Source organism: Hippopotamus amphibius, chromosome 15 (genome assembly GCF_030028045.1).
Source record: "Hippopotamus amphibius kiboko isolate mHipAmp2 chromosome 15, mHipAmp2.hap2, whole genome shotgun sequence".
Taxonomy (NCBI): Eukaryota; Metazoa; Chordata; class Mammalia; order Artiodactyla; family Hippopotamidae; genus Hippopotamus; species Hippopotamus amphibius.
Genome location: NC_080200.1, coordinates 16,206,158 through 16,218,354, shown reverse-complemented (window position 1 = coordinate 16,218,354; position 12,197 = coordinate 16,206,158).

Here is a 12,197-nt window from a genome sequence, read left to right as displayed (position 1 = left end):
CTTGTTGCCAAGCACAGGCTCTAGGCGCGGGGGCTTCAATAGTTGTGGCATGCAGGCTCAGCAGTTGTGGCTCATGGGCTCTAGAGCGCAGGCTCAGTAGTTGTGGTGCAAGGGGCTTAGTTGCTTGGTGGCATGTGAGATCATCCCGGACTAGGGATCGAACCCATGTCCCCTGCATTGGCAGGCAGATTCTTAACCACTGCACCACCAGGGAGGTCCCTTACCACATATTTATCAGCAAACAATACATGGTTTAGCTTTGCGTGTTCTTGAACTTTACATAACTAAAATAAAACGTTCACATTCTTATAATTTGGGTTTTTTTTTTTTGAAAGCGTGATTTTACTGATATCCATCTGAGTTTCTTGTGGTTACCTGTAGTGCATGCATTTTTCACTTCTGTATAGTGTTCCTTTGAATTAGTACATCTTTGACTACCTATTTTCCAGTTGGTGTACTTTAAGATTGTTTTCACTCTGGGATTATCACAAACAATGCTTTTATAACCATTCTCAGCAATGTAGACCGGTGCACACGCATAGTGATGGCTGAATCATAGGGCACCTACATGCTCAGCTTCATGAAATAACATTCAACTTATTTTTGACATGACGCCAGCCATTTACATTGCATCAGCACTAAGCATTTGGCTGCTTCACATCCTTGCCAACAGTTTGAATTGTCTGAGTTTTTGAATTGTTCCAAATTGGAGAGGATGAAGTAGTGCCTCACTTTGGCTTTGATTAGCTTCCTGATTGCCCATGAGGTGGAACACTTTATGTGATTTTTTTTTTTTTTTGGTTTCTTCTTAGGGTGAAATGCCTTTTATCTATTTTTTTAAATGTGACTGTCTTTTCCTATTCATTTATAGTTCTTTATCCATATTAGATATGTCCTTCATTAGTTTCATGTGTTATAAAAATCTCCAGTATTGTTGCTTGTTTTTTCTTAATTTATTTATTTATTATTTTATTTATTTTGGCTGTGTTGAGTCTTCATTGCTGTGTGCTTTCTCTCTAGTTGTGGCGAGCGGGGGCTACTCTTCATTGCAGTGCTTGGTCTTCTCATTACGGTGGCTTCTCTTGTTGCAGAGCACAGGCTCTAGGTGCACAGGCTTCAGTAGTTGTGGCACGTGGGCTCAGTAGTTGTGGCTCGCGGGCTCTAGAGCACAGGCTCCATAGTTGTGGCGCACAGGTTTAGTTGCCCCGTGGCATGTGGAATCTTTCCGAACCAGGTATTGAACCTGTGTCCCCTGCATCAGCAGGCAGATTCTTAACAACTGCACCACCAGGGAAGCCCCTGTGGCTTGTTTTCATTCTATTATTCTATTCATGGTGTCATTTTCTGAACAGAGGCTCTTAATTTTTACTTCATTTTATTTTTTTGATTGGAGTATAGTTGTTTACAGTGTTGTGTCAGTTTCTGCTGTACAGCAAAGTGAATCAGTTATACATATACATATGTCCATTCTTTTTTAGATTTCCTTTCCATTTAGGTCACCGCAGAGCATTGAGTAGAGTTCCCTGTGCTATACAGTAGGTTCTCATTAGCTCTCTATTTTATATATAGCAGTGTGTATATGTCAATCCCAATCTCCCAATTTATCCCACCCCCTGCCTCCCCCATGGCAACCATAAGTTTGTTTTCTACATCTGTGACTCTATTTCTGCTTTGCAAAGCTCTTAATTTTTAAAATAACCTTTTTATTTTGGAAAAATTTTAGGCGTACAAAAGAAGTTGCAGAGGTACAGAGCTATAAAAGGCACAGAGTATTCCTGTATATCTTTCACCCAGTTTCTCCTAATGTTACCATCTTACATATGGTTACAGGGTACATATGTCAAAATAAGTGCCATTAACATTGGCACTTGGCGTTCCCTGATGGTGCAGTGGTTAAGAATCCACCTGCCAATGCAGGGGACCTGGGTTCAAGCCCTCAGCCAGGATCCCATATGCTGTGGAGCAACAAAGCTGCTTGTGCCACAACTACTGACCCTGCAAGCCACAACTGTTGAGCCCACGTGCCACAACTACTGAAGCCCGTGCACCTAGAGCCCATGCTCTGCAACAAGAGAAGCCATCACAATGAGAAACCCACGCACCACAAGGAAGAGTAGCCCCCACTCACCACGCAACTGGAGAAAGCCCGTGCACAGCAATGAAGACCCAAGACAGCCAATTAATTAATTAATTAATTAAAACATTGGCACTTAATATTAACCAAAGTGCAGACTTTATATTTCACTTGTTTTCCCACTAATGTTCTCTTTCTAGTCTAGGATCCAATCCAGGATCCTCCTTTGCATTTAGTCATCTTATTTCCTTGGTCTCCTTCTCTGTGTGAGTTTCTTCGTTTTTCCTTATTTTTCAAAATCTTGATACTTTTTTTTTTTGAATCACAAACTTGAAACTGTTTTATTAAATATCCCTTGTTTCTCATTCAGGTGATGTCAGAGGGGCCCAAGTCCTGATGTACAGCGAAGATCCTCGTTCTGGAAGCAGACAACACGGCACCCGAACTGCTGCAGATTCCCCAGAAGAACCTATCATCCACGGGAGAGATCATCTCTCAGGTCTCTTCTACCTCTCACATCCTGGGATTTCTGCTGCTGAAGCTGGGGCAGGTACACAGGGCAGAGTCTGCTGGGGGTTGGGGGCAGTGCCTGTCAGGAACTGGGGAGGGTCTGACATACCCCCCCACCTATGGCACATGACAAGGTAGCGCATCAGTTACACGGATGTGACAAGTGCCTCCCAACGGCATCCCCGGAGACCAGTGTGTTCAGCATTTTGCACTTGGTCTGAAGAGACAGGTTCCAATCTTCTAGAAGTCTTGACCAGTGCATCTAACAGGAGATCTGCTGTGGAGCAGTCGAGGGCCGTCCACCTGGCCTCCGCAGACGGCAGTCACCGCCTGGGACCCTCGATGGAGCTGGATGGCCGCGACGCCCGGGAGCAGCCTCACCACAACCGAGACCCATAGCAGCAACCGCTCACGCTCCCGGCTGCGTCATCACGCAGCCCACCGGCTCACGCATGTGACATCACGTGACCCCAAAATGTTGATACTTTTGAAGAGAGCTGGTCAGGTATTTTGTGGAAAGTCCCTTGATTTGGGTTCATGTAATATTTTCTCATTATTAGACTGGGGTTATGGGGTTTGGGGGTAAGATCACAGAGGTGGGGTTCCCTCCTTGTCATATCATACCAGAGGTCCCTGATGTCCACATGACATCACAGAGCATGTTAATCTTGATCACCTGGGTAAGGGGTTGTCTGCCAAGTTTATTCACCATCAAGTTAACATTTTTCCCTTTCGTTGCTCTGCTGTTTGTAAGCAAATCACTAAGCCCAGCCCGTGCTGAAGAGGGGGGAATTCACCTCCTGAGTGGAAGGTTCTAGGAAGCTCTTAATTTTAAATTTCTTTTTTCAAAAAATTAATTATTATTATTATTTTTTTTGGCTGCGTTGGTTCTTCGTTGCTGCGCACAGACTTTCTCTAGTTGTGGTGAGCAGGGGCTACTCTTCATTGTGGTGAGAGGGCTCTTCACCGCGGTGGTTTCTTTTGTTGCAGAGCATAGGCTCTGGGCGCTTGGGCTTCAGTAGTTGCAGCACATGGGCTCAGTAGTCGTGGCTCGAGGGCTCTAGAGCTCTGTGGCATCTTCTCGGACCACGGCTCGAACCCGTGTCCCCTGCATTGGCAGGCGGATTCTTAACCACTGTGCCACCAGGGAAGTCCTAAATTCCTTTTTCTTATTGTTGTAAAATACACATAACAGGGACTTCACTGGCGGTTGAGTGGTTAAGACTCCATTCTCCCAATGCAGGGGGCATGGGTTCAATCCGTGATCGGGGAACTGACCCCGCATGGCATGGCCAAAAAATAAAAAATATATATATAATAAAATTTATAATATTATTATTCTATATTATTAAATATATTAAATATCATTATATAAATTATTAATTATAGTATATAAATTATTAATTATAATTATATGTGATTAAATATATATTAAATTATTAAAATATATAACAAAATTTACCATTTATGTATTTTTTTTATTTTTTATTTTTTTTTATTATTTTATTTTATTTTTTTTGGGGTACACCAGGTTCAATCAACTGTTTTTATACACATATCCCCATATTCCCTCCCTTCCTTGACGCCCCCCCCCTCGAGTCCCCCCCACCCTCCCTGCCCCAGTCCTCTAAGGCATCTTCCATCCTCGAGTTGGACTCCCTTTGTTATACAACAACTTCCCCCTGACTATTTTACAGTTGGTAGTATATATATGTCTGTGCTACTCTCTCGCTTCTTCTCAGTTTCCCCTTCACCCCCCGCCCCCTCCCATACCTCCCATACCATTTATGTATTTTAAAGTGTGCAATTCAGGGACTTCCCTGGTGGCACAGTGGTTGAGAATCTGCCTGCCAAGGCAGGGGACACGGCTTCGATCTCTGGTCCAGGAAGATCCCACATGCCACGGAACAACTAAGCCCATGCAGCACAACTATTGAAGCCTGCGTGCCTAGAACCGGTGCTCTGCAACAAGAGAAGCCACTGCAATGAGAAGCCCTCGCACAGCAAGGAAGAGTAGCCACCCCTCGCTGCAACTAGAGAAAGCCCACGCAGCCAAAAGAAATTAAAAAAATAATAATAAAATGTACGCCTCGGTGGCGTTTAGTATATTCACAATGTTGTGCAACCACCACTTCTCTCTAATACTAAAACATTTCCATAACCCGGAAAGGAAACCCCATCCTCCTTAGTAGTCACTCCCCATCCCCACCCCCAGCCCCTGGAAACCACTAATCTGCTTTCTGTCTCTATGGATATAATTTTAAATTCTTCAGCTTGATCAATATATTCCTTTGCCCTAAGCACGCTGTCTTTTTTTTTTTTTTTTTTTTGAGGCATAATTGACATGCAAGGTTTTATTAGTTGCAGGTGTACAACATAATGAGATTTTTTTTTCTTGTGATGAATGCTCACTGTGTCTCATTTAAAGAATTCTTTCCTGCCCCAGCATCATACAGATATTCTCACAGCATCTTCTGCATTTTTAGAGTTTTGTCATTTACAGTCAAGTCTTGATCTCTCTTGGAACTGATTTGGGAGGGTGGAGTGAGATAAAGTCCAATTGTATATTTTTTCCACGTAGATAAGTAATCATCCCACCACCCTTTAATGAAACTGCCACAAAGCAAGTTTCTGTACATGTGTGGACTTCATAGTGGACACAGACCAATCAGAATTATGCAGTGCTGCAGGATGTCTCCGCCACCCCGGGAGTCTGCTCTGGCTCTCTCTTCTATCCTGGGACTGTCTATCCCTGCTACAAAAATCTATGCTAGTCTCTGATATCTGCTAAAAATACCAGTCCACCATCTTCAGGAGCATCTGGGTAATTTTTCACTTTTTTTCTCAGCTCGTTGGGTTCCATGGAGAAATCTGGTTGGGACTTTGATTGGAATTGCTTTGAATATATAAACCAAGTAGAGGGAGAATCAGCATGTTTTTTTAAATTAATTAATTTACTGATTTATTTTTGGTTGCATTGGGTCTTTGTTGCTGCGAGCTGGCTTTCTCTAGTTGTGGAGAACAGGGGCTACTCTTTGTTGAGGTGCATGGTTTTCTCATTGCCGTGGCTTCTCTTGATGGGGAACACAGGCTCTCAGCACTCGGGCTTCAGTACTTGTGTCTCATGGGCTTAGTTGCTCCTCGGCTTGTGGGATCTTCCCGGACCAAGGATCAAACCCATGCCCCCTGCATTGGCAGGTGGATTCTTAACCACTGTGCCACCAGGGAAGTCTTTCAGCATCTTTTCTGATATTGACTCTTTCAAAGTGTGAATACAATGAGTCTTTCCATTTATCTATCTTTCCATAAAGCTGGCAACTTTCTCCATAAATCTTGCATATCTTTGTTTTTTAGATTTATTTCTAGATGTTTTGTGTATTTGATGATATGAGTAAATAGCCTTTTCAGATTACTTTATTTTTTACCTGTTAATTGCAGAAGTTTAAAAAGCAATTGGTTCTAGCATCTAACAAGCTTTCTTCACCTTTTGTAAATCCAATAAATAGATCTTCAGGTTCTTCAGGGTTTTCGTTGTATACAAAGATGTCATCTGCAAACAAAGACACTTTCACTTCTTCCTTTCCAGTCCTTTGGCCTTTCATTTCCTTTTCCTACCCTACTGCACAGGCCAGGGACTTCAGTACAGTCTCAGACACCATAGTAACAGGCAACCTTGCCTTCTTTCCCATCTTAAAGAAAACATTTCAACATTCACCATTAAATATGATATAGGCTGTAGGTTTTTAATAGGAAATCAAGTGAAGGAGGTCTACTTCTAGTTCCAGCATGTTAGGATGTTTTTCTTTATCATGAACAGGTGATGAATTTTAGCAAACGCATTACCTACATCAGTTGGGACAACTATATAACTTTTCACCTTTAATCTGTTAGTATGAATTATATTCCCTCAATATGTTTGATGCCCATTGGTCTCTCCTGTTCTCTCTCTCTTACCCACACCTCATCTCCCTCCTGCCAAAGCCCCTCATAAATTGATCAATGAGATCCAATTAATTTTTAAGCCTCAGTGTCTCATTTCACTCCCAACAACTTGGCTCATTCCAAAGCTATTTATATGAGCTATCTCATCCCTCTACTTAATTATACCCTGCTATTTTCTCTTACCCTCTCTTCTCTGTGGTTCCCTCTTTCCCTGGCTCTCCTCACCATTCATCTACATTCATGTCTTTACAAACTCCCTTAGACTCTCTGTCTGTCTGGCTGGCTGTCTTTCCATCTCTCTTAGTCTCACTTTCTCTTCACCATCCTGTGACATCCACAGATAAAAATCATTGAAAGAGAGATGATGGGAGATAGTGCACAGACTGGTGGAAAATACAATACACACATACACAAACACATGTGCGAAAAGACCCCCCCCCCCCCACTCCACCAAATGCACACACACATCCCTCCCAGCCATCCAAGCTCCTGGCCACCCCCGGGGTCCCTGCTCTTATTAAAAGTTGCCAATCCCCAATGCCAAGAGAAGCTATGGAGACATGTGGGTTTTGGATGAGAGTGCCTCCTCCACAGCATCTGCTGAGCTCAGCTCTTTCATGGGGAATGAGCAGAGCTGCTTCTAGAGCCCCCACATAGGGCAACACTGCTTGATCTTCAAATACATTCCCAATCCTTACTGGGTACATACAATGTTCCTGGCACTGAGGGAAGCTCCATGGAGGAGACAGATATGATATCAGATGTCAATCAATTTGTTTGGCAAACATCTGTTGGCACCATCTGGATGCTGGGAACTACTCTTGTCAACAGGTTCCGACAAGTGACATGGTCCCTAGCATGAGAGTTGGAAACAAACAAATAAGCATGCACAGGGAAAATCAAGAAAAATTATGAGGAAAACAAGGAAGGTCCCATGATAGAGAGAAGTGGTGGAGAAGAGGGTAACTGCCTCCTGGTGGAGGCAACACATGAGCTAAGACCCAAGGGAGGAGAAGGAGCCAGGCGTGGAGAGTTGGGGGAGGGGGATTCAAGACAGAGGGCAGAGCAGATGCAAAGGCCCTGAGGTGGGACCATGCCTGGTGTGTTGGAGGAATACCAAGGAGGCTGGTGTGGCTGGAGCAGAGTGAGAGAGGGGGAGATGAGCAGGGGCTATGAGGAGCCTGGGGAGATATGGGGAGGGGTCTGAGATGCAGAAAGAGAAAGAGACTGAGAGAGGGAGACAGGGGACCTCAGCCCTGTGGGGCAGAACATAGGCCCAGCAGGACCTTGGGCTCCATGGCATCTTGTGGCCACTGAAGTCTCATCCTCACCCATGAACCCCTAACCCTAACCCCAGAGCCCTCTCTGATGCCCCAACTACACTGGCAGGGGGTGACTACACTATGTTGAGACCGGTGTCAGCACACAGTAGGCACTCAGCAGCACTCCATAAATGTGAATGAATCAGTACTTGTCAGAGGGAGGGAGGGAGGGAGCGGGTGGTGGGCAGGCGTACAGTCCACGTGGGATCTCCTGGCCACATGGAGGATTGTGGGTTTTCCTCGAAGGCCAATGGGTGGCTATGGGAGGGCTTTGAGTAGAGGAAGGACACGATCTGATTTATAATTTTAAGAATATCAGAACTCCCTGGTGGCACAGTGGTTGGGGGTCCACCTGCCAATGCAGGGGACATGGGTTCAAGCCCTGGTTTGGGAAGATCCCACATGCCACAGACCAACTGAGCACATGCAGCACAACTACTGAGCCCTTGTGCCACAACTACTGAAGCCCACGCACCTAGAGCCCATGCTCCGCAGCAAGAGAAGCCACCACAATGAGAAGCCCACGCACCACAACAAAGAGTATCCCCCGCTTGCCGCAACTACAGAAAGCCTGTGCACAGAAACGAAGACCCAATGCAGCCAACAAAAATTAATTAATTGTTTTAAAAAAGCATCTCTCTGAGGCTTCTCCGGGGAGAAGGGATGGTCAGGGCAGGAATGTAGTTGGCAGAATGCCAGAATAGGATCCAGGCAGGAGATGGCAGGGCCCATGGGAGTGCAGGGAAGGTTTGGGTTCATTCTGGAGTCTGAGCCTACAGGAGCACCCAATGGACTGGACACGTGGGGTAAAGGAAGAGAAGTGACAAGAATGAGTCCAGGGGTCAGGACCTGGGCAGCTGGGTGATGCTGGAGTCATCCATCTTCCATGCTGATGGAGAAGCAGATCTCAGGGTGAGAAACTGGGACCTGCGCTTTGGACTTGCTGACTGTGAGATGCTTACAAGGCACCCAATGGGAATGCCCAGTACAGTAGGATATTTGAGTCTGAAGCTCAGAGGAGAAGTTGGGCTGGTGATACAAATGGGAGAGATATCAACATGAGATTGGGTATAGTCATTTGGGGCCAGAGTGTAGACAGAGGGTAAAGGGCCACCTGGCTTCTAGGACCAAAATCAAGACATCAAACCCAGGGGTCCACCCTCCACCTGCTTGTCTATCTCTGACTCCAGTCCCTCTTATCAGGGTAGCAAGTAATGGTATGTGTGGGGAACATGGAATTCAGAGCCCTTGGGACTGTCCTGTGCTCTCATCTTCTTCCCCTGACAGTTCTGTGGTCAATGGCCTTGCCCTGGGGACTGGGGCAGGGTGGGGGTGGGGGAGTACTGAACTAGATGAAGCAGGACATGAGTCCTGAGTCCAAGGTTCTCATAATTGGAAACGAGAAGCGTATTCATGCGGTTCCTGAAGGCCTACTGTGTGCTTGGCAATGTACTGGGTGCCTGCCTGACATACGTTATTTCCCTCAATCCTCTGCAAACCAAGGTGGGCGCAACACTGTGCTCATTTTACAGATGGGAAGACTGAGTTCCTGAGAGATTGGAGAGACAAGGCTGGGTTATAAAGTGAAGTTGGACAAACTCTCAGAATAGGCTGTTTCTGCAATAGAGATGTTCACATAATCATGCATTCATTCAACAAACACAGCCTGGATCCATATTTCTGTCTATGCCACCTCCAATGTCCGGGTGGGGTAGGGAGTGGAGGGCGTCCTGCCTGGAGTCTGGGAGGAGGATGTGGGGCAACAGAACCCAATCTCTGAGGTCAGTGCTGGGAAAAAGGAAGGGACATGACTAAGGGGGAAGGAGGTTCTGATTGGAATATTGGGAAAGGTGTCCTAGAAGAGGGGAAGCTGGAGAGTGAGGGGGTCTCGCTAAGCGTGGTGGACTTTGAGGAAGGGCATTCCTAGCAGAGAGCATGTCAAGTGTAAATGCTCTGAGGCTAGACCTTCCGATGGACTTAGTTGTGGCTCTCAGGCTGGCAGTCACAAAGAGAAATCGATGAGGGCAATCTTGGCTTATCACCTATAAAATGGGGATAAAACAATAATTGTTTCCTTGAGAGCCAATGCGACAATGTCAGCGCTGAGCCCTTGCAAGTTCGCAGCCCTGTACCTGCATCGCTGTGGGGCGGGACTAACTCGAGGAAGCGAAGGGCCTGGATTGGCCTGGGGAGGGCTGATAATAAAAGAGAGCGATTGGATCAGCGAAGAAGAATGGGACTGGCTCAGACAGGATGGCGGGCGGGGCTCCAGCCTCAGAGGAGGGATTCAGCCCAAAGTCCCCAGAGTGACCAGCAGAGGGCAGCACTGGGCCAACGGACGATTCCCAAGGCTGGGGGTCACCTGGAGCCAGGGGGGTTGATTTATTTAGCACGTGCCCTCAGTGTGCCAGGCGCTAAGCAGAACTCTACAAATCTTCGCTCATTTAATCCCCAAACTGATTTTACAGGCAGGGGAACCGAGAACAAAATTGTTAAGTCTCATACCCAAGGTCACACAGCAGGGAAGTGGCAGAGCTGGGGTTTGAACCCAGGGAGTCCAGCTGCGGCCCCTAACACCTACATTCCCAAAGCCTCTACAATGATAGTTGGTTTGTTTTTTTTAAAGGGCTCCCTCTCAATGATTATTGAGCTCTTCTTATTTACCTTACTTGTGCGCCATCCCCCCAAGTGTGTACAATCATTCCCATTTTACAGATGAGGAAAACTGAGGCATAAAGGGGTAACTCTGGGAGTCGAGATGGATCTAGGTCCAAGGTGAACATCCCAAGCACTTGTGAGGTTCATCTGCCCTTGGGCCTGGGTCCAGCTCAGGGGAGAAGCCAGCAAGAACCCCAAGCCCCTCCCGTCTTCAGCTCTAGGCCCCTGCTGCCATCACTGCCCCAGCCAAGTCCCTAGATGTGCCCCAACTCAGAGTTGCACCCTCATTCATTCCACCCCTCGGAGTCCTGCCTCCCCACCCAGACCAGCTAGAAACCTCGTCAACTCCCTCCCAGCCTGGGGAGAGGGCTGAGAACACTTGACAAAGGGACTTCAATGATGTCATTTTTGACAGGTGGGAAGCCAATCAGAGATTCCAAAGCATCTGCCCAAACTGCGCAGACAGGATGAGGTACAGCTGGACCCAAAGCCCTGCCTCTAGGACTACCATTAAGCCCTGTCTGACAGGGCTGTGTCAGTCCCCTGGTGCCCAGGGCTCACAAGAACGCCTGAGTCCTTTGAAAATGTCAGAATGCAAAAGGAGAACTGCAAAGTCCAAATGAACCGATGTTTCATTATGTTTAGGAACAAGATGTCAACTTTATTGGGGTTAAAACAGATGCATGTGGAAACAGGTCCAGGTTTGGAATCCTCTCCCTGGGAAGACTCCAGGCAGATCCCTGCCAGCTGTCTACTCTAGAGAGATACCTGTGGCCAGTCGATCTCCAAAGCAAAATGAAAAATTGCAAGAATAACTAACCCAGTGAGCACTTAGCACGTGCAGCGTCTCTTTCGTGCTGGGTGTGTTTTAACTCTAATCCCAACAGCGCCCTTACTGGGTGCGGCTGTTTTGATATAGATTCGAGCGATGAGGAAACTGACACACATGGAGGTCAAAGAGCTGGGGAGAGACACACCCAGGATTTGAACCTCACTAGGCTTGGGGTCTGCATCCCTGACCCCTGTGTTTTCTTCTGCTTTGTGTTTCACAGCGGCGTCATTAGTGGGAAGGGAGATGCGGATACAGTGGTGACCGTTTGACTTGGATAGGGTCTGGATTTGGGGACACAGCGCCGCTTGGGGGTCCAGATCTGGACGGTGGTGGGAAACTGGGTCAGGACTCCTCTCGCTCCCCTCCAACACGCGTGCTCCTCCGCCGACTGCAAGCCACCCCAGGAAGATAGCCTTACGCTCTGGACCTGGACGCCAGACAGGATCCAGCTCCACCCCTGACCACGCCCTCCGGGTGTCACCTCTAGGGCCGTCCTTCATACAACAACTGATAGCCAATGAGCGGACGTACTTCAAAAGCTCTGCCCACAAGGCTCTTTTTTGCGCGGCGATTGGCTCCCAGTCATCCCTTCTCTTGCATCTGCTTCCAGACTGGGCCTCCCTAGGTGTCTTTAATTCCACAGATAGGCCTCGCCAGCCGGCTTTTGTTCGCGCGCTGTTCCCACTGCCAGAAACACTCCTTCCTCTCTCTTCTCCTGTTATAGGCTACTTTCTCTCCCTCTCTCAGCTGAAACGTCCCCTCCTCCGGGAAACCTTTTGGGATGGAGACCGCCCCTTGGGCCTTCAGCATCCCGTGTTGTCATAGCAGTTGTCTTGTCTGTTTGCCAACCAGGCAGCAC